Genomic DNA, 24,388 nt, shown 5'->3' with positions numbered 1-24,388 from the left:
GCAACCACCAGGGAACCAAACCCCCCCACAGCACCACCTCTCCCACTATATCATTACATCACATGTCTGCAGAGGCATTTAAAAGTAACATGCAGTACGAGAGACAGACAGCTCTCAGACATCTACAATTTACAATAAGAGGAAGCATTTAATTAGGAGCTGGTGAAAACCAACACACAGGTACACACACGTACACACACACACACACACACACACGCACACAAATGCACATCACATGTTTAAAAAAATAGTATAACATGTTGGGAAATATGCTTATTCACTTTCACCGTTTGTATTGATTAAACTAACAAGATTTATTGTGTTTATTGGTGAGCTTAAGGGGCACTAGTAGGCAGACAGTGCCTGGCTAGCTGTTTCCAGTCCTTGTGCTAAGCTAAGCTAACCAGCTGCTGGCTGTAGCCTTAGCGAGCCTTCATACCAAAATCAGCCATGCGTTGGTGGCGGTCTGTGGGGGCGTGTTGCTTCAGGTAGCGTTGAGATATAATCCAGGAAGTCCTGGATGCGCAATCCTGTGTTATTTCACAGGCCGCATTATTTCATGCAGAGCAAATTCCCCAATATGTTGAACTTTTCCTTTAAAGCAGGGTCTCTGCTTTAGTTTCCAGCATCCCACCGAGCCTAAAATGACTGGGGATTTTTAAGATGTTTTTCAAACTCAAATGTGTTATATAAGTAGCGAATTCCTATTAGGAAAAACTGTGTGTAGTTTGTGTCCTGAGTATGTGTGTGTGGCATGAGTATGAAGTTAGCAGTAATGATATAGCTGTGAACTTAGGAGTGCAGTGTGTGTACAGTGTAGGCTACTTGTCGGTGAATAAATGCTACAAGTCCTCAAGACCCAAGTCAGCGTCCTGTGTCTTGCTTGCCACCTGCTGACTAAAGTAGCGACAACATCAGACCAGGTTCACTTAAGACGAACTGACCATTTTAGTGGCAAGTCACTCGTCTGAGTTATGCTAAGGACCACACATAAAGGAAGACACACACACAAAGTGTGTCCACGTCAAAGCCAGTCAATTGGCCTCATTCAAACACAGTTGGAAAAGAGGAAATGTGCGGAGCTGCACAAACACAGACTGGCGGCCATGGATCACCTGAAGCAGACATATGGGTTAAACGCATTACCTTTGCCCTGCACACACATGGAATTCATTAATGTGCACACACACCAACCTCAACCTCCTAACTGACTCGCCGTTATTCTAGATACCAACCGATGTAGGTCAATGGTTTTGAATGTAAGGAGTCACTGTAGGCTTAACATAATACACACAGGTACGGAGGAAGGGGCTTTGAAGCTAGGTTAGAAATCTGGAAAAGACACTGAGGCTCTGTTTCCACTAAAGTCATGCTGCTGTGAAACCAAGTTCAGGTTCTATGGTTTGGGAAAATATTGCACTGATGATTTCCCCAGTAAAATAAGGATTTGCCCCCTGAAGACCTTCCATAAAACCTGGCAACCCTTTTTAGAACACACTGACACCCTGGCTATTATTAAAGAAATCAACAACAAAATAACTGAGCTGAACTCCTCCTTCTCCTTTATTTATATAATATGTTTTACTTAAGCTCATGTTATCTGAAGTTGATTTCTCCCTTTATATTTATTTTCTTTCTTTTTTTATGTTTCTCTCCCTGTTCTGGTATGCAGGTGCGTGAATGAGACTTCTAAGTAGATGGGTGAGAAGAGAGGCCGACCTCCGAGAGGAAAAGGGACCCAAAACGGGTGGGGGTGGGAGTGGGGTTTGCAATAGATAACCACAGAAGTCTGTTAACACTACTGCCAAGTGTGAAAAACTGTTTGTATTTTCAGGCACATGAAATAAGTTTCAATTCTTGGTTGTTTATGTAGCCTAATTGCTGTAATCCTATCACTTCTATATATGTAATCCTGTTTGCTGCAGAAATCCAACCGTCAATTCTTTCAGAAAAAGGCCAATTAAGTGTTGTTCCTTCCCAGTCCTAAAAGAGGATTGTGGTAGTTTGGATTTGAAATTTCACCAAGAGGCCGGACCTGGCGATGCCTCACTGATAGTAAAGCTTCAAAGACAGTGTGCTCATAGACAGGTTACATTTAAGAGCTTATGAGGGCTCAGCTTATTATTTTACTGCTGCTTATTTACAGTTTAATTTGCATATAAAGTACAAACAAACTCAGCCCCCTAATTCTGTTGGATTAGAGGCTTTTCCGGGTTTTAGTTTCGAAAGGCTTTGCTTCAAACCAGTGATCACCAAAAGTGATCACAGCAATAACATTCTGTATGTTAGGTTCCTTTGAGGTTCCCTGATAAATTAACATTGTGTGTTAATCACAGTCCTCAATTTATTTTCTTGTTTGAACTAAAAAGAATTTGGTTCATTATAAATCTCAGATCTAACTTTGTTTTGAGTCTGATAAATTTGTTGTAGCTTACAGCCTGTGTATGCAGAGAAATTCAGAAGGAGGGAGGTTTTCTGTAAGTGTGTAGAAAAACGTCTAGTTTACAGGGGATTTTTGTTTTCTGCAGTGTCAGTGTCCATGTATATCACTATGTGAATTGTCAGTACACTCCTGCAAAAAAACAAAATATGCTAAAACCAATTCCTGTATATTCCTAATAAAAGGAATTCAACCTCACTTCTATCATCCAGAATAAGAAACCAAATAGAGCTAGCATTAACGTGCATCCTGAGGAATCCCATCACAAGTGGACAGCTCTAAATACATCAGTTAACACCTGGCAGCAAAATGTATCTCCACGTGCATCTTAAAGGAGAATTCCGGCTGATTTTTACCTGAATCTTGATCGCGATATATCTCAGAGAACTGTCGATAGGAAAAAAAACGAGCAAAATCGGTGCTAGCAAACTGGAGTTGGAGTTAGCTAAAATGCCAGTTGTCGGGCATCTTATAAAGAGTACCTTTGTGCCTCTTAACAGACACAAATGCAATTAAAATGTCTGTGCAACATGAACAAGGGCCCTTACGTGACAACAAGATGCGTTTTCAACAACTGAATTCCAATGGGACTTCAGCGCGAGACCACAGCTAGCCTTCAGTAACGCTATTACTGTGCAAGCCACATGCATCATTTGGACTGTTTCCATGTAGTTACATAGTCACTGATATGGTCATAACCACTACAGTGCTCAATTACCTATTTTTGAAGGGGAAATAAACTTCAAGTTTTCTTCGCGAAGGCATGACCTGTCCTCTGGAGGACATAGCCAGACCACCGGTGCTCCGTGGATTGTTGTCGGCAGCGGCAGGCGACGAAGGCGGCAACGGGAGAGAAAGCAGAAGCGTGGATGCCGGTCGGGCCTGTTAGCCCGGCTAACTCACCAACGCCGGTAGGTGACAGTACAAACTTTGAATTTAAACAGTTTCTTTGGGGCCCTGTTTATGTTGCACAGACATTGTAATTGCATTTGTGTCTGTTAAGAGGCACAAAGGCAGTCTGTATAAGATGCCCCGATAACTGGCATTTTGGCTAACTGGGAGCGTAGCTGCAGCAACTCCAGTTTGCTAGTACCGATTTTGCTAGTTTTTTTTCCTATTGACAGTTCTCGGAGATATATAGCGATCAAGATTCAGGTAAAAATCGGCCGGAATTCTCCTTTAAGTGACCACGTCAGATCTCACTTCCCTGCTCTATTTGCAAATAAACACAGTTACATCATTCAGTTTGCATACAGATAGCCAACATATTTCCCTTAAAAAAATGTTTGTGTTAATGTGTTATTGCTGTGTGTGTCTAAATTTCAGTTGTTACTCTCACATAAATCATACATTAATGACTAATGAAAAAGCGCTGCCTACAGTCTTTGTCTGTGTGCTGAAGGGCATACTTTTCTCCACCCGTCGGCGGTATGTGTGTGATATGTTCAGATTTTCGGATACATTTTATGAACGTAATAATAAGGTGATTGTCTGCCGGTGGCCTCCGTGCTGCCGAGAGCTTCAGGCTGCCAGGGGCCAGGTCTGGGCAGAGCACCAGAACAAAAATAACGACACATCACTGACAGTATGATAATACCATCCGAAACGCATGATTCACTCTCAGTGGTTTCTGTGACATGAGAAATACCTTTTTGTAGTTATGTAGTATGTCAGTTCAGAAGTGGTCCTTCAATGTGGCCCAGGATACACTCGTGTACACACTGCTATAAGAATGTGGCCATATGTGGTCCAGACCAGCTCCGAATGTGGTCTGAGCGATCGGATCTCAATGCGTCATCAATGCATCTTGGGTGCAGTCACACCAGTACTTCTACAGCTATCCACTTGGACTGATGTTAATGCCAGGGCTGAACAGAGAGATACAGTTTGACATTAAAGCTTCAAACGGAGGATTGAGACTGCGGTACATCCCCCATCTTCTCTGCTGGACCCTGCCGTAAATTGCCCCCTGATTTTCTGCCTCAGGGCACATTCACACTTAAGGGACCCCATGGGGTCTGGGGAGAGTTTTTGTGTGTGTGTGTGTGTGTGTGTGTGTGTGTGTGTGTGTGTGTGTGTGTGTGTGTGTGTGTGTGTGTGTGTGTGTGTGTGTGTGTGTGTGTGTGTGTGTGTGTGTGTGTGTGTGTGTGTGTGTGAGTTAATCTGGAGGACAATGGGGGCCCTGTCCTCAACCCACACACACAGAATTAGGCTAGGGGGCTCACAGCTGAGCAGCTTAATGACAACAGAAACTGGAAGTGTGTGTGTGCATGTGCATTTCTGTATGTGTGTGTGTGTGTGTGTGTGTGTGTGTGTGTGTGTGTGTGTGTATACGCTGCCTCCTGCCAACACAAGTGTCAAACACAAAGCCATCCAACTGTCCACATGGCCCAAGGGAGAAGGATCGACAGAGAGGGAGGGATAGATAGATGGAAGGAGGGATGGATGGAAGGGGAGAAGAGCAGTACAGAAGAAAGGCAGTGGGATGAACAGGGGTCTTAAATGTGCAGCCTCGGGGTGAACGGTGAGGACAGTTAGAGGGAGGGAAAAGGGGAGGAGTGTGAAAAATAAAGAAACAGTAGATGGTAGGATTACTGTGTACAGATGGCCGAGAATAAACGACAGGAGCACGGCCAGTTTGGACGAGGTAATAGAGAAAGAGGGATAATGAAGGACACACAGGCGGATTTTGTGATCAAACGATCAGCTGTTGTCTTCACACATGGACTTAAATACACTCAAACATTTATATTTTTGTATTTGTGAGGACCCTAATTCTCTATTCTCATCTAAAACTGCTTACAATGTAAAGGAATAGTTGGATAGTACAATGCATATTCATTGTATTGAGTTAGGTAAGAAGATCATTTACCATTTGTGTTTTCATTGGAGGTTACTGTATGTGCTGGACTATTTCTTGGCCAGTCTTGTCGTCACCGTGAGGTTGCTAGGCACATCGGAGATTCAAGGAAGTCACTGCACCCGGCCAAGAAATAGTCCCTCCCATAACCCATCGTAAAACCACAACATGTTCTTTTGACACTTTAAGCTGTTCCTTGTTTCCAGTCTTTAAGCATTGAAAGGCTAGTCGTCACCCGACTGTAGATTCATATCTAGCCTACAAACATGAGTGTGATATCGATCTTCTCATCTAACGCTCAGTTAAAAAAAGATAAAAATGTTGAAACATATCGGGATGAAATCATATATCGAGACGTGATATACAATAACATCTGAATTGATAATACCAAGCACATACTGAGTGATTATCATTTGAACAATTTGCAGATTTATTTTAACATCACAGTACTTTCGTGCATGCATGTAAACACCGTCAGTATATAGCTGGAAAAAAATCTCTCTAATTTCACTTGAAACTGTTGACCACATTTTTGATGATTATTTATCTAAAATATTTTGTGAAAGTACCAAGTGTCAGCCCTACAATATCGATATCGATGTATTTGGTCAAGAATATCGTGATACCTGATTTTCTCCATATCGCCCAGCCCTAGCTTGACCGCAGGGTGAAAAGAGGAGCTGCAGCAATGTGTAGTACAACAAACATATGGTGTTTTTTGAAAATTAAACTTTGTAAACCTATTCTGATAACCTCTAAATACAATTATGAACCTGAAAATAAGCATAATATGAGCACTTTAATATTGTATGTGGCGTTTTGCAAATCTTCCATCAAAACAAGTTTCTCCCCGAGACTATTTTGCAGAGTCACCGTCGCTGTGTCCGGAGCTTAGAGACATGCAAACAACCCAGGGCGTTTTTTTCTCCTATCCCAGAATGAATGTGTGGTGTAGCCAGAGCTTACTCCATAGCGCTGTGGAGATAGGGCTGGCAATGTGAGACTATTTCAATCCTAACCATAAACACATGTTAACCTTAATTTAGCCCATATCAAATCCAAATCTAATACTAAATCGAATATTTACACCAAACCCCAGTCTTCACCCTATAAGAGCCCCTTAAAAGGAGCAATGTCCTAATATCAGAGGGTTGTCCTCATCTTTCTCAGCCAGTGAGGACATTCATAAGATGAGAAGACAAGAACAACCACACTCAAAGAAAGGCTGACTGAAACACACAGGCACTCCACTCCTTTCCCCCCTCACACACACATCGATACAGATGCTGGCCATCTGAGTACAGCAGGTAGGCATTAATTAAGCCTGGCTGCACAATCAATGATGGTTAATGGAGGCAGCAGGAGGGACAGACAGACGGCGATCTGCTGCTTTCATTTCCCCTCTCTCCCTCCATTAAAACACAACCTTTCCATGTCTTGTTTCATTAGAGGAAAGCTCTCTAGGTGAGTCACAGCTTACACTTTGTACAGCACACATGCAGTTTTCGCTCTCTTTCTAGCTATTCACTTACACTGTCACTGGGTATCATGTCTGCCCCTTGCTCTCTGCACAATACACCGTTCTCTCTTTATAAAGGCCATGTCTTCACTACTGCACACACGTCTGAAAGCCTTGCTTGCGCTAGCGCCGCCAGACTGTTGTTTTACACAGTGTCTCGCCACGGTAAAATTTCTGCCGCCACGGTATCAGAAATATGACAGACGCACAACAGGGTTATGTACACCGCGCACTGCTGCTCCTTCAGCTGTTTATGAAAAGTTATAAAGTCGTAATTACACGACTCTGCAGAGCTGTGTGCTCTACTGAACTCAAGCGAACTGTCATCTGCTCTCTCTCCCCTTAAGGCCCAGACACACAGAGCCGACGGCCAAACGTCGGCAGAAAAGGCAGTTGGACTGATCAGTCTCCCCAAATTGGTCAAAAAAGTGCCTCGCAACACACCAAAGCGACGAGACGTAATACGTCTCCATAACAGCAGGCGGCGCTAATCTGTATTGTCGCCCAACATTTTTAACTGGCAGCTGATTGGACGAACGCATCACGTGGGTCTGGTTTCTCCGGAAATTCAAAGACAAACTGTCATGGTGGCTTGTTCAGAATACGAGCTCATATTGTACTAAAATAGTTCACCGAAACGTGGTTCTGAAAACATTTGAAGTGAGAAATAGGCCATGCAGTTGCTGAATCTGTCTTCATTCAGATCGACAAAGGTCAGTTTAAAATATTTTTATCCGATTTTGAGAGACTCAAGTCACGCTCATTCTGCTCCCCATTTCCAGGTTAGCACTCCATCAATCAGATGGGTCACTGAGTCCGACTGCCGGCAGTGCCCGCCCCGCCGATTATACATGTCAAATCGGCCAAAATGAAGGCCGACGGCCCCTCGGACGGACGACAGCACGGAACACATCAAACAGACTCGAGTCACTGACCTCGCCAGACTGTCCGGCGGCCGATTATCAACTCTGTGTGTCCGGGCCTTTAGGGTGAGCAACTGGAATGGTGACAGGACGTCATCACTCGTGAAGTCATGGCAACAAAATAAACAACAGGGCGAGTATTACTTGTCACTCAATCTTAGGCAAAGTGACAAACAGCGACGAAAGCCGTGACATGAAATCTGCACTCAAGCGGGTCCCGTAAAATATGACAGCTACAGTTTCTTGGAAAATAGCATTGTGGACACTGAATTTGATGAATTTACTGTTTATCAGACCCCAGATGAGACAAGAAGCTAACGTTAGCGAACGCTGCGGTGAAGGTCCCTCTGCTTTTGACTCCCCGCTGCAGGAGACTGTGTATTCCTCCGACACGCTGTATTAACGTTACTGTTTTAAAACCGTTTTCCAGGTTAGTGGGGGTGCATACTGCTCAAAGCCAACATGAAAAATGTAGCTAGTAATGTTCACTCAGCTTTTGTTTTGTTGTTAAACTGTGTGTAAAATGAACGGTGACGTTAAATCAGTACGGTACCATCTATTTGCTGGATGGTTTCAAGGTAAAGGTCGGTAGCTAACATTAGCAGATAAGAACATACTTTTTGACGTTCAACACCCCCGGCCGCTGCTGAACAAAATTCTATAGGAAACACTGTTAGAGTTTACAGTTCACACTCCTATTTATCTTTTAAACATTAAAACACAACATTTTAAAACACTTAAAAGTGGAGTATGTGATTCTAATCCAATACACGTTTTGTCCATTTCAGCAAAAATATCTCCAGCAGGTTCACACACAGCCCTGGCTCTGTAAGTGGGAAACAAAAGAGGCTTGGACTGAGTGACACCACAACATTTCAGCAAAACAGCAACAGCTGCGTTGGTGCTCGTGCACAGGCCCGGGGAAAAGCCGTAGATGTATAAAGAGAAAGGCAGTGGGAGCGAGAGAGACAAAAACAAGTTTCCTGACAAAAACAGGAGTGCTGACAGGAGAGGGTGTATTTGTTTGGGTGTTGGGTTCAAATGAAGCTCAGCGTAAGTTCATTCAGGAAGACTTCAATGCTTTCATTCTCCTTTCTCTCTTTCCTAATCTGATCAGCTGATTCTGGGCGTTCACTCTTCAGTTAAACCAACCAGAATTTGCCAAGATTTCCATGAGCCAATCACATCATTGCATCCCCGCTTTAAATCTGTTCTCCTCTCTGCCGCTGTCCGTTGTCATTTCAGGCAAATTGAGCAACCCTCCTTCACCCCATTCTCCCAAGGGAGTAAGCTTCTCCTCGGACCGCGTAGCTCCTATGGTGCCATTTTGAGGCTACCAAGCCCTCACCTCCCGTTAGCATTCCATTGACTGCCATTCATTTTGGCGCCACTTTGACAGCGAATAACTTTACATCTGAAGCGTTTAAAGACTCTATTTGTCCATTGTTTAGTTCTAAAGAAACACGACAATGTATAAGAGGCTCCATTACCTTGTATCTCACATTATGGCTCTGTAGCAGACGTTTTTGTAAAAATAGGCTAACGATTGTGATTGTGTCATAACCACGCGACTTACTGTCTCATAGTAGAGGAATTACCGTATAGTACAGGAGAAGCTCGCAGGCAGTTTCGACTTAGATTCGCTGTTTAAGTTGAATTACTAATGTTAACTAGCATTTTAGTTAGCAATAATTAACCTGTGCCTATGTTATCTCCTTACATATACCTACGCTCCGTCTCTGCAAGATTGGGAATGATTGAGATTTCTCTTGGCACAGCTACCAGAAGACTTACAACTTTCAGACAGGTTGCTCACGTCACATCTACATCTTCGAGCTCCGTTGGAGGCTGCGCAGTAACGCTCAGCCCTCACTGGAAAAGTGCTTCTAATGGCCTTCACTGGTCTCCGTCCAGAGCAACGGGATCTGTTGGTCCAGTTTATATACTGTCTATGCATTCACCTCGAATCATCATCATTCCCAGCACCCATGGGTCCTCCACCAGAAGCCCCGCTCCCATAACATCTATCCAGATCTTCAGGCTTCCTTTACCACCACCAGTGTCTATACTCCATCAGGGGGACATTCCTGCCTTCTCATGGCTTCACTACCCCTAATATAAAATATACATAGCGATGGAGTCTAATCGCAATTCAACCTTGTGCATCATGCGATGAATAACCTTATCCTAACCTGTCAACAAAGTCTCTCCTGATTGAAATATCAACAATCTTTTCCCAGAATGGCAGACTCCACCTTAATAAAGACGATCATGTGTCTGCGTTTTCCTGTTTACAGTCAGCATTTTCAAAAAAAATATCTCTTTTCAACACTGGCTTAGTGTGTGCACAACTGATGTTTCAATTTGATTTCAGTTGAATTTATGTCCCTCCTTTTCTCTTTTACAGCTGCCTGATGGTTTCTTTCTCAACCCTCTTCCTCTTCCTCCAGCCCTTCATCTCTACCCTCACCTCCCTCTCTCAGTGCGCCACATCTCCTCTATCTCTGCCCATCCATCCATCAATCCAGCACCTCCCTCTCCACTCCTCCCACTATGTTTTCCACTGCCAATCTTCTTCCTCTCGTCTCCCCCCTCTGTGCCCCTCCCTTCTCCGCCCACCCCTCCCTTTTCTCTAACATCTGCTGGTCTGCGTCTGTCACTGCTGACCCCTCGCTGCCACGTGCCGAGTCCTCCTCTCAGAGTCCCACAGAGACCGTAAATCATTAACACACACACACACACACACACACACACACACACACAGATTGGCTTGTGATAGGTAGCCGTCTCCAACCCAGAGAGTGAGAAAAGCCCACAAATTCAAACTGATTGCAGACTCTCATTACATCGATGCACCATTTGTCGATTAAATGTCTTAAAAAGGCCAAATCCTTCAATTAGACAGGGGCTGGGCAACATGTGCAGAGAATCTCAACAGATTTAAGATCGTCACTCTAAAGCGCTGATTACATTACAGCTACAGACACATCAGCGCTGACACTGCCATTTAGGGTCTAGTGCTAAAACACACTAGCTTAAAGACTCCCCAGCTAATGAGAAAGTTTGTGCTGTTTGGCAAAAGAAATGGGTCACATACTGTACAGCTGAAAAGTTTAGTAAAAACACTTAGTGTCTGTATCAGTGGTAGTAAAGTAGTATTGGTAAATCTCTTTTACTGGCCAACCTGAAGAAGTAGGTCTAAATGAGAATTTATAAGAACTAGGGCTGAACGATATGAGGCGATTATGCAATATGCAATAACGTTGTTGAACGTGTTGATAAAAAAAGTTGTGCAACCCTAATAAGAACATTACTGCCATAAGGCAATACACAGTAGCTTTCCACAGGGATGGAAAAAAAACAATGTGTCCCCAACATCAAATTGCATCTAGCACACTGCTGTCTCTACTAGATATGCAGTTTTTACAGACTTAATGTTTTTTTGTGGCTCGAGCCACAGACTACATTTTATTATCGACATGATTCACATGTATGAAAATGACATGAACAATTCATACTGTGTGAAATCTACTCATCTTTCATTACACCTCAAGGTCCCAAGACTCTGAAGATGCTACAGGAAATGAGATCTCACAAACCACACAGGCACACGTCCAGCGTTGTCTCCTCACAGCAGCCAAGTGCAGACACATCTGCTAGTCATTGTGTCTGCACCTCATACATCAGCCCACATGGTAACTATAACAATTGCACATGGATATGGCATTTTTCTACTGTATCCACCATTGATTTGAAATCTGAGTCGTGATTTCAAAACAGGAAAGCTGGTCAGAGTCAGGCAGACAGACAATCAGACAGAGACAGAGATAATCGTACGATGTAGGTGTATTATCTCTACTACACACACACACACACACACACACACACACACACACACACACACACACACACGTGTTGACACGCTGCTGGACAGATAAGCAGAGGGCTTTGAATCCTTCACTATCACACTGAAATGGCTTAACAGATTTACTTTTATCTCTTGTCAAGCGTCGTTAAATATTGTCGTTCAAGATATGAACAAACTGTGACCACACACGTGTTATGGAAACACATTTCTGTACAGCAAAACCTGAGTTAATGTGCGCGCGTGAGTGTAAAATCAACAATGAGGCTACATCTACACTAGGGATGCACCGAATCCAGATTTTTGGGGTTCGGCCGTATACAGAATCCACTGGTTAAGATTCTGCCGAATCCAAATACCGAATCCTACTCCCATCCTCAGTCCATTCACACAGTAAACACATTAATGAAGTAAACAACGTCCACAGCCTCTAAAATAGTTCAATGTAACAACTTAATGTTGAATTCACATGCTCTTTTCACATCGTAGGAAAGCACGTCACTATCGCCAGATGAGTGACAATTTTCTTTGGCAAATTTTCGCTAAGCAGTGTATGATGAAGGCATGTTGGGTGGGTGAAATTAGAAAGCTAACGTTAGCTAACGAGCAGCAGCCGGCCGTTCGGTCGCTCTGCTCCCACGGTAGGGAGAATCATTTGCCGAGAGAACAGCTGACAGCTGTGGCTGACAGCCACAAGTTTTTAGCTGTGACTGTCCTTCCTTTGCCGTGCCTGGGGTTGCTGCGTTTTGGCTGCTGTCTGTGGATTCCTTCATGCGTGGCTCGTATTCTTTCGGATGTTTCATGCGCAGGTGTTTTGGCAGCGGCGATGTTGTGTGTTGTTTGGGCTCCTTGCCGCCGCGGGACAGGTTGGCATTGCGGGTTGAGCGTGTGGCTCGGCTTGGGTCGCCTCGCCTTCTTTTGGCAGGGGGTGCCAGCCTACTGCATTGAACGGTCCACCTACATTACGTCGACCAGCGTAGCGCGCGCAGTGCAAGTGTAGGGTTCGGTTTGGTAGAAAAAATTTCTAAGGTTCGGCAGAAACCGAACCCTGTCAAAAAGCCCAATATTCAGGCGAATCCGAACCCGAATCCTGGATTCGGTGCATCACTAATCTACACTACTATGTTTTCATTTTTAAGCAGCGTATTGAGACAAAAACATACACACACACACCAGAGTTTTAGCTCCGGTAGCAGATCTAATTTTCGTCCATATTAACACGTCTGACAACGAATATCAAATGACCATTCACACACACTAGGCATGCGCGTGCCAGTATAAACAGAAAGCAGATTGTCCGACGTTACTTCGCACTCAATATCATGGATGTAAAAAGCTGAAAATACAGAAAATACTTTGGAGAAAGATGGTGAAACAATGGTGAAAAGTAAGAGCAGCGATGTATTTCCTTGGACCCATGACAAGGTGAAACTCTTACTGAAAGGTATGTAAGCCTGTCTAACCGATAAGACTGACTGACGTGTATCATTGTCTCCAAAGTTCTATTTATGCCTGCCTAGACTACAAAGCAACCACGGAGTTTTCAAACCAAAACGGGGGCAGCAGTGTTTCCAAATGTCTCCGTTTTATGGGGCTCTGAAATGCTGGAGTAGTGTGGCCAAGGTTATAATCGTTAACGAAAACGAACGAAATAACAAAAACTAGGTGGGAAAAAACATTGTCGTAAACTGAAATAAAAATAAAAACGAGGCATTACAAAAAAAACGATAACTAAAACTGTAATGTCTGTTTGCAAAATTAACCAAAATAAAATAAAATGATCGAGTAAATGACCTTAGTTGTTGTCTTTGTCAATGTCTTTCACAGAGCAAATATCGTTATATCTTTCAGAGTTGATATTTCCGACCATAGACCTGTTTTATACAGTCTATGCCGTAGACATATAGTTTCCGATTGGAAATTCCGACATTCCATGTCAAATTGAACACAACATAGTCCGTGCCCCTCGCCTGGCATCATGGCGGCACCGAAAGTCGGAAGAAAGCGGCAGAGTCCTATTTGATTATGACTGTGTCAGATAAAAGCAAGTGCCTTGCAGTGGAAGGTGGTAAAATATGTGGACAATTTATTACAGGGAAAAATCCCAGGAATTTGAAAGTACATTTGAGACGTAACCTAGCTTACCTTAACAAGGTAAAAGGAGAAAGCAAAGCCCCCTTTCCCCCGAAACAGAAGCTAACTCCGGTACAGGGCGTGGATGTATGGAGACAGGGCCAGGCAGCATGACAGAGAACACTTTCACTTTTACACTGCTTTCACCGGCGCCCCGATAGCTGCTGGTTAATAAATACACCAAAAGCGGAAGGAAGCGTGGGTTAATATGTAGATTGATACTGGGATGACTACACAACTGTGTGAGTCAATTGACTTCGAAAAGTTTGCCACTTTACTCAAACCAAAGTTCAAAAGACCTGTTCATGTCTTCTTTAGTCTGTTGACTATTTAGGTTTTTTCCTGACACACGTCACTTACACATTTTGCACATACTGTGGTGTCTTGTGTAGACTCATCATATGTACATTTTATGTACTGGTGTTATTGTTGAATACATTGTGAGTACATATTTCTGAAATTGTATAATGTTTTTGTTGAGTTATTGTTACAAATACTTTTTCTGACCTTTTTGAATCTTACCCCTGACAAATAACCCATATTACAAAAAACACTAAAAATAACACTAAAACTAATAAAAACTAAACTAAAACTAAGCATTTTCAAAAAATAAAAAATAAACTAAACTAGCAAACCCACTTTAAAACAATTAAAACTTAAACTGAATTTGAAAACAAAAAGTCAAAACAAAATAAAAATAAAAACTAATGAAAAAGGCAAAACGATAATAACCTTGCACGAGGCGTAAACGCAGCAAAAGATGTTCTTTTTTAAACCAAAACGTAGTAGAGTACATGTAGCCTAGGCCACTAGGATCATAACTCATTCATTCAGTCACCTGAGCACTATTGCCACAATTGTTCATGAGTTCAGCGAGTACTTTGAACTTTTTTAACTGAAATCCTGCAGAACTCCTGTTCACAGTGCACCTTATCCAGCGGTCAGTCCACATGGACACGTCTTTATTCACGTCTGCACAAAAGTGAAAGGTCAAATACTTGGATTACAGGGTTGTTAGTCATCAATAAACCAGACACAGATACTGAGTTGTCATGATTGCACTCAGTAAATGTACAAATATATATATATATATATATATATATATATATATATATATATATATACACACACAGACTCCTGTTCTTACACAAGTTTAGTTTCCTCACTGCCTTTCCCTTCATCTTTGCGGTGTTGTGCTTTCAGACACTGTGTTGCAGTAGGTCATAAAATCTGTCTTTTACAGAAGCGTTTAAAGTTCCCATCAACCCCCGAGTTTCATAATCATTTTCTGCAGGTCATGCTGTGCTGCTATAAGCCTTGTCACACGGGGTGATATGCACTGTTGTGTCATCGGGTGATGACAGCGTCGCTGACATCCTTCGCTGAGTCGACATTTCGTACGTGTTTATGTGTTGGCGACCCACAGGGGTAACTATGTTATCATGAAACCTCGTTTGTACCTATAATTCAAAGCCGGAACGCCTGTAGCATCTTTCGTCTGCCATAGGCTGCCAACTATTGTTCATGGCCACGCGCTACTCAAATAACCACAACATGTGTCAAGTGAAGATCACAAACGAAAAAGTAATTTGGACATTCAACAAACAAATGTGAAAGCCATTTAAGGTTGATTTAAAGAGCCCCTATTATGCTTTTTTGGATTGTCCCCATTATTTAGTGTGTTAATGTACACGATGTACAATATAAAGTACAAAAAAACACTTCAATCCCAATGGAGCTTTCTGTCCCACAGTCAGCACTTTTTCCTCAACTGCCTGAAATCTTCGTCCACATTCCTGTTTGAAATTCCTCAATTCGTGATGTCACTGATTGAGAAAGCCAGCCCAGTTTTTCATGCGTGCTGCCCATTGATGATGCCAGAGCAAGCACAACCCGTCCAGTGGCTTGTTTGAATTTGGTTGACCAATCACAACAGAGTGGGCCAGCTGACCAATCAGAGCAGACTGGGCTTTTTGGGAAGGCGATGGGCAGCAATGGGCACTCGAACATCAAAGCATGTAAACCTATTCTAGTAGACCCCAATAGTAAAAATATGACGCTGAAAACGGAGTATAATAGGGGCTCTTAAAAAAACTTTTTTTTACAGTAGAGAAAAATGACAATCTTTTTTTGAACAAATGACTATTCATACTTTTATGAGGATAAAAATGACCCTGCGGACAAAGTTTCTGTGTTACATGTACTGTTTCTCACCCAAACAAATGTATCCTTGAGGCCTAACATTTGCAAATGCTGATCCTTTGAATATATTTTAGGGCTGCTAGTGGTCAGAAACGCCATAGGGTCCCTTTAAGATTCAGAAAATGTGTCTACTACATGAACAATTAACACGTTTAATCCACCTTTCATCTGAGATTTACAATTTAGTCTTTAGGTTTACTATATTATGCTTTTTTTGACTACCTCTCATGCTATTTTTGTAAAAAAAAAAAAGTTATTTGAAGTTTATTCATTTTTGCTAAAAACTTAAGCCCATTTTGCACCAAACCCTTGTGTTGTATTGTAACTTTGTAATGAAAATTGACATATAAAGAGAGACACGTGGTATTGTTGCACTTCATGCTAAATTGTGATTAGCTGCAAGCACAGTTTGTCCACTGCGTGTATGGATATTGTATGTAGACATATTTTGCAAAAGCAAAAGGAGAGAAGAAGAAAATGTGTTTGTCAAAAATGAAAGTTAGTTGATCTGGGCATGACAAAAAAAGGAAGTCATTCAGGGAAATGTTTAAAATCTCAATAGTTTGTGGCTGGGTTGGATCATTGGGTAGAGCAGGCTAGACATTAACCCACATAAACACAAGTTGTTCAATACTGCAAGGGCTCTTTGCAACAACACACACACACACACACACACACACACACACACACAGAGTATAGACTAGAGTAACACAGACAGACCTTGTACGACAGCAGGTCTCTGCAGAGCAGGTAAAGTGCCACGTAGGAGATGACAGATGGGTTCAAGAAGAGTCGAGGACTTCAGAGTGGAGCTGAGTGATATCAAGCATCGAGCATTCTGGTCAACACAGCAGCACAGCCAGCAGTTTCTCAGCCCGCAGCAATTTAGCAGTTTATGGCAGCTCCATTTCCTCCAGACAGGCTGGGACGGAGCACCAAGCCGCTACAGTAATCTACTTTACTTTGGGATTAGCAGCCCTCCGCTGTCCTGACCTCTCCAACACTCTCCCTCGTCTGTCCTACTCTCACTTATTCTGCATTCGCATCCAAACCACTGCTCTGATATTAACCCCTGTGTTGTCTTCCCGTCGACCATGGACTTGTTAATGGTTTTTTGTGACCTGATTAGGGATAGACCGATTATCGGCCCGGGCCGTTTTTTGGCAGTTTGCAGATTATCTGTATCGGCGTTTTATTTGCCTGATAACCGATAAAGTTAATTAATTAAAATATGTGCTACTTTTTCAATTTCAATTTTTCAATTCAATTTAGTTAGTTTATAGTTAATTAGTATCAAATCATAACAAGAGTTATCTCGAGACACTTTACAGATAGAGTAGGTCTATCAACACTCTATACTCCGCTACAGCTCTGTGTCTGTCTCACTGCTTGGGTTTCACTCACCACTGAGTCTGACTAAATGTCCCGCCCACAACACTATCTGACTCTCTCTTACTGTGGATTAAGTTGAAAGTTTCTAATTAATTAAATAATTGCTTAAAGCATTTAAACAAACTTTTGTGTTGGAGTTTGTAACATCCCAAAATCTTAATTTTGACATAAAGATTTTCATTTTCACTGTAAATGCTTATCGGTTCCAAATAGTTTTATAACTACTAATAATCGGTATCGGCCTTGAAAACCCAGTATCGGTCGATCCCTAGCCCTGATATCTCCATTTAGGCTCGAAGACTACAAATGTTTAACAGACAGCCTGCATTACAAACGTGGGCAAGGAGTTCCAAAGATGAAAGATGCTATTTAGTTGCACCATGGGAGATGTAGGACCAAGTGTTTTCGGGAGCTTGACTGATACATGGGACTAAAACTCAGGATAACTTTAATAATGTTTTTGATTTTCATCTGCACAATATATAGTTTTTTTTAATCGTCATTGCAATATCAACTGGCGCAATAAACACATCGCGAAAGGCTGCGACATATCGCGAAAGACACTCAGAGATTTTTGTGTTAGTTGAAAGAAAATAGAAAAACTGCACTTTAAAATGTAACTCATTCTTTTTTTAGTGGTGCCTTTTAGATTCAATTCAAAATGTCAATTTGGTCAATAAAACAATGTTGGTTTCATTTGTTTTAAATTCAACAAGCATTTGTTGTATTTTAGCAGAATACTGAAAGCAGCCGAACTGAATAGACCCACACTTTAGTATCTGTTTATGTATCGCATGTAATATCATTATCACAATATTAAGCAAAGTTATCGCATATTTTCCTCATATTGTGCAGCCCTAATTTTAAGCAGTCTCTTTAATATGTATCTCACCCCTTTAACCCGCTTTCCAGCAAACAAAAAACTTGGCAGTTGTTCACAAAGACGGACGGACAGCAGTGGACACGGAAGGTAGGAACAAGAGGAGGGATCAGTTGATTACGGGAAGGTGTTTACGTAGGTGGACCGTTCAATGCCGTGAGAAAGTGAAAATGGAACTCATGAGCAGAAAAAATGTTGTTTGGCAGTACTTTCAGTCGAGCTACATGTTCAATTTGCAATGCCGATTTGTCTCGTGTTGGCAAGGACCCTAAACAATACACAACATCGCCGCTGTTAAACATTTGCCTATAAAACATCTGAAAAAATATGAGCTGTGCATGAAGGAATCCACAGACAGCAGCCAAAACGCAGCAACCCCAGGCACGGCAAAGGAAGGACAGTCACAGCTAAAAACTTGTGTTAACCAGACAGTGCCTCTCCCGGGCTGTCAGCTGTTCTCTCAGCAAATGATTCTCCCTACCGTGGGAGCAGAGCGACCGAACGGCCGGCTGCTGCTCGTTAGCTAACGTTAGCTTTCTAATTTCACCCACCCAACATGCCTTCATCATACACTGGTTAGCAAAAATTTGCCAAAGAAAATTGTCACTCATCTGGCAATAGCAATGTGCTTTCCTACGATGTGAAAAGAGCATGTGAATTCAACATTAAGTTGTTACATTTAACTATTTTAGAGGCTGTGGACATTAATGTGTTTACTGTATTAATGGACTGAGGATGGGAGTAGGATTCGGTATTCGGTTTCGGATTAGGCAGAATCTTAACCACTGGATTCAGTATTCGGCCGAACCCCAAAAATCTGGATTCATTACATCCCTACTTTTTACCGCACCTAGTGTAACCCAGCCCATACTCCAGCTGTGGAGTGTTTAATGTGGTCAGTATTATTCAGTCTGCACTACATGCATGGAAATGGAAATGGAAATGGAATCGTTCGTTACACATATGGCGTCTGGATAAGGGCCACTAATCGGATTATTGTGCGTGTGTAAATCGCCGTCTCTCTTCTCCCACAGGCAAAACTAAAAAGTCAACACTAGCAGCGGTGGGTGGGAGCCTCAGTAAACATTGAAACACTAAAAGCACCAAGGGATGCATTTCAGTTTTATGCTGGCAAGTCAAATGAAGCCCAGCCTCGCTGCAATGAGAAGAGGGCCGTTACAAACAAAGAGGAGTGAGTAAAACTCACTGCAGCAGCAGAAAGAGTCGCGTACATTCACAGAGCTTATCTGCTCCGGAGAGGGGAAAGGTCAGACTGATGAATATCTTCTTCTGGAAACAAAAGACCTCGGCTCATTATACATCAACCTCACTGAAAACACCCTCATATGTCAGATCTAATGTTGCCATGACAACTACAGAAGTACTGGGGAGGCGCACACACAGACGGGCGTGCAGGCGACCCGTTCGGTAGGATGTAGGCCTACACAGAGGATGTCTCCACTGTACGCGTGAGAGTAAGAGTGGAGGCTATGGAGAGCCAAATATAGGAACAGAATAATGAGCTTCTTATCTTCTCCATCGTTTCCATATCTCTTCTGCTTTCCTCATCGCTCCATCCCCCTGTCATTTTCCCTCTCCTCCTTCCCACTTTGAATGGACCAAATATTTCCCTGGGGCCACTCTCCACTATAAAAGACATATATTACGGCAGGAATTTTCGATTATGTGACGCAGGCAAGGTTCTCGTCCACATAAAAAAAAAAAAAAAAACTCTACAGGTACCGGCGGGATATTGGACTATTTCTGCACAGGATACGCCTGTCTGTCAGATTTGGCCAGTTTGTGGATCCAGCTAATAAGGAAATCAGCAGCACAGTTGACAAACACAGAACATACCAATTTAGAGCTTCAACTCACTATATTTGAAACTATCTTTGCACATTTGAATTGGAAACTGATCCTCTAACCACAAATAAAGACAAAAAGTCCTGTGTGAGTCAGCCTTTTGGTTTGTTTAAGCAAAAAATTGAACAATTGAGGATGTTTTGTCAGAAACAGATCTGTCACATATGAGAAGGTGAAACCAACAAATACTTATATAATGAGTATTATATTGTTATTATTAGTAGTATTATATAATACTTATATTTCTGCTTGAAAATTGGCTCACACGATATATCGGTTATCAACATGGTTTAATAGTTTAAGCAACGAATGACTAATGGATTATTTGACTCATTGTTTTGGCTCTAATCTGCACTCCTGCTGTCTCCGTCTCTCTGTCTCTCTTTACGCTCTGAACGGAGGAGAGTTGAAGTTTATTAGCAAATATATCCAGTGAATGTACAGGCAGAGTTTGCAGTTTTGTGCACTGTATCGGAAAGCTGTAGAAGGAAAAGTTAACCGGTGTGTTTGTGATGTCGAAAGTGACACACTAGAAAAATAACAGACTACTGGCAATGGGCAAGGAGTATATCGGCAGGTTTACCAGTGTTAAAAAAATTAATTAAAAATACTCACGCATTTTGGTGGAAACAGGGTTAAATTGTCTGCATCTGTCATTTGAATGAACAAACACCTGTTGGTTTCCGACCACAGGGGCCGTGGAAAGGAAGCTGACAAACAGCTGGCGCGCACGTCTGTCTCTCTGAATGCCAGTCTGTCTTCACAACACTGTACCTGTCTTATATCCTGCTTGTGCCCACTCATCTGCAAACAGCCTCTTTCAGTCTTCATTGAAACATCTGTCCTCATCTTTTTTTTTTCTTCTTCTCTCTTACACACACACACACACACACACACACACACACACACACACACACACACACACGCGCTCCAGTGTCTGACCCAGATCCTCGCTTAATGAAAAACAAAAAGGATTGAATGAATAAATTAAAAGGTGGGGGATGCTCTCCCTGTCATGTCATGCCCTTTCCATCTATTGCAATATCTAGTTTTTATCTATCTCTCACATTCAAATATTCTCTAACTCATTCTTCTGCTCGTTCACACACATTTGCCTCACTGAGTTCTCATTATCTCTTGTTATCCCCCACAAGTGGAAGTGTATTTTTCTCCTCTCCTCTCACTTTCTCTTTCCCTGTGTCTCTTGGACACACACAGTATCCGGTAGTAAAGCGCTGACTGAGATGACATGGTGCTTCTGTTCTAAGTGTTCTCTGAGAGCTCCAGTGCACTTATTATCAAATAGAGTTTGGTGTATGTGCTTAAAAGCTGTCGAAAGCATAGCTGGGTGCACACGCTGGAGGTCTTTCCTCTAAGATGAGATGATGCTGGAAATAATACTGGTGGTGAAATCCAAAACAAAGACAAAGTTGCAGCTAATAATACAGGAGGAAGACAATTCTTTAGAACCGATGCTAGTACCACAACAAAACAGCAGCCAAGGAAATTGTATGTTCGGTCCCTAAAGCAAACAAAGAGATGGCATGGAGAGAGAGTTCTCTTCTTTAGCAAATGGAAGGAGTGAGGATGAGGAGGTAAACATGTGCTGGTTAGATCAACTAAAATGAGTGGCCAATATTATTAAAAGTTTCCATCTAAAAAGCAACCCAATACATTACAAAAGTCACAAAATAGGTTTGTCATTGCATGATAAGGTATTTCATATGCTACATTTCGAAGTATTGTGCATTTGGCCATGATTCAGGCCTAAACATACGATAAGTACAGGAACATGCTAAACCTGATTACCATTACATACGTCAGGTGGACACAAATACGACTCCAAGTATTGTTGTTCCGTATCTGCTGGATGTACAAATAAGCAACTGTTTGCTAACAAGTTTGCCACATCATCTTGAAAGCTGATGATATATAAGTGATAATATATTATTCCCCGCGGAATTTTCTGCGGATTAAAAAAAATGAAAAATAAACACATCTCCACCCCAAAGAAAAACACTATGCTAAATTCTTCTTCTTTTTTTCTTTTTTTTTTTTTTTTACATACTGCAGGTAGCCCACTGGTAACAACACTGTCCGCATGAATCACATTAAGTTGTGACTGGACTCCTACACACCACACACTGTGGTAATCACAGCCCACTGCAGGGCCTGTTTTCCCACTACTGAGAACATGCCAATTTCCAGGGCCATTTCCTTTCAACTGCACTGACAGCTAAATGGTTATGTGTGTGAGAGAGAGTAGTATTTGACTTTTTCATTATGACTACCACTCCTCCTTCTCTCGCTTAACAAATACCCACCAACTCAGGTTCGAAAATAGAAAGAAATAGTGGCAAAAGCGTCCCAACTAAATCTGAAACCTGGTCATTTACAGCGCTGAGGACACAAACACTTTGAAGGTGTTCTGACAGGCTGCAAGCTACACTGGAATGTTTATTCATTTCAATTCTCAGCTAATATAAAGCATGCAAACGTAAACATAAAGACGTATAAATAAATACATTATTTTCGCCTTCCACTGGCAGCTCACCATATACACACACATAAATATTCATAAACACACAGCTGCTGAATGACATTATAAGCCCATCCAGTGCAGTGACTGTCTGGAGTTGGTTGATGAACAGTGATTGCTAATATGTGATTAAATGATTACTAACTGCTAACCAATTCTCTCTCTCTGTCTCTCTCTCACACACACTCACACACACACACACATAGTGGGCTCCACTCCTTGCAGACTGGTGACACACCTCATCAAACTGTGGTCTGTTATAAGTGGTGCTGACACGTGTGTTTGTGTGTCTTTGAGTGTCTCTGAGAGTGTGTGTGTGTGTGTGTGCAGCTGCATACCTTCACAGCATGTGTTGGTGGTCTGGTTTCCGCTCAGAGGGCTGTGAAGTGGTCTGATGAAAGCTCACACATGGCGGCAGGGAGACGAGCCTGATCTCCTGTCGTGACCGCAGCGCTCAAGCGGCTGGACGACAGAACTTCCCGGTCTGTCGCGGATATTTAACTGTGACAGGAGACAGTTAGCAGAGACTTTAGTCATGTTGTCATGGAAATGAGCTTGTCATTTTTTTTTTTTTTTCCATTTTTAGGCCTTTTTTTTTTTACAGGACAGCTCCAGACATGAAAGGGGACAGAGAGAAGGGGAACGACATGCAGCAAAGGGCCGCAGGTCGGAACCGAACCCGCTGCCGCTGCGTTGTGGACTGAGCCTCTGTATATGGGTGTGCACTCTAGCAGGTGAGCTACCCAGGCGCCCAGGAAATGAGCTCGTCTTTGATGTCTGGATGCTGGCACTTTGTCACTTTATTTTCACTCACTCTGTCCTCAGCCAGTGTTGTAGCCGAGTCCCCAGTGTTCGAGTCCGAGTCAAAAAAAGTCACCAAAGAAGTCTGAGTTGAGTCACATTACTTAACTTTTATTTTAATTTTTAATTTTTTTTTTAATCCAGGTGAGTCGATTGAGAACAACTTCTCATTTGCAATGACGACCTGTCACATTCACACAGTTACACATTCATACCTGAATGCTGCCCAGTACAACTACAGTCTGACTGGCCACTGAGCAGCTCCACTGGAGCGGTTGAGGTTAAGGGCACCTCAGTGGTGGTAATGAAGGAGGGACAAGCGCTGCTCTTTCACTTTCCCCACTCAGATTGGGAACTGAACCAGCAACCACCCCGGTCCCAAGCTCCCCTTCTTAACCCCTATTATTACTAGGCCACCAGCCACTGCTCTACTTCGAGTCCGAGTTGAGTCTCAAGTCCAGAGAGTAGTGACGAGTTGGACTCGAGTACTCCATCACTGCCACATAAAAGTGGTCGGAAACTTCATCCAACTTCCGAGTCCTATTTCATGAATGCTTGAATTCGATTTCATAAATCCTCGAGTCCAAGTCCAAGTCCAAGTCCTCAGTGCGCAAGACCAAGTTGAGTCACGAGTCTGGGGCTGGAGTACTCCATCACTGGTCCTCAGAACATTATAACAATGAGCTACAGGGCTATCAGGGCTTTCACATGGTATGAATCCACTTTCTGGATATTGTGATCATTTATCTCTATTATTATCCTGAATTTAAAAGGGTACTCCAGTGAAATAATATTGCACTTCCATAAAGATGAGCGAGTCACAAGAGGCAGATTTTTTTTAAAGCTTAGCCATAACAGAAGCAGCAGATATCCTGACTTCAAGTCCCTGTTATGGGTCAAGCTCCCAAAACACTCAGTCCTTAATTTCCCATGATGCAACGCAATATGGTCTTTGCTTATGCCTTGTT

General features: G+C 42.4%; 1 pseudogene across 2 annotated transcripts in view; it reads right to left on the bottom strand.

The window, feature by feature from the left end:
* LOC144513985 (SPRY domain-containing SOCS box protein 4 pseudogene) overlaps positions 1-23,115 on the bottom strand; it is a 37,294-nt pseudogene extending 14,179 nt beyond the window's left edge. For both annotated transcript variants that reach the window (XR_013501229.1, XR_013501227.1), the window contains exon 1: positions 22,958-23,115. The product of XR_013501229.1 is annotated as an SPRY domain-containing SOCS box protein 4 pseudogene, transcript variant X4 (transcript). The remainder of the gene's footprint in view (positions 1-22,957) is intronic.
* Between the last annotated feature and the right edge of the window lie 1,273 nt (positions 23,116-24,388).

Source organism: Sander vitreus, unplaced genomic scaffold, assembly GCF_031162955.1.
Source record: "Sander vitreus isolate 19-12246 unplaced genomic scaffold, sanVit1 ctg399_0, whole genome shotgun sequence".
In the NCBI taxonomy this organism is placed as follows: Eukaryota; Metazoa; Chordata; class Actinopteri; order Perciformes; family Percidae; genus Sander; species Sander vitreus.
Note: the sequence above shows the minus strand (reverse complement) of the source record. Positions and strands in the feature narration are given on the sequence as shown.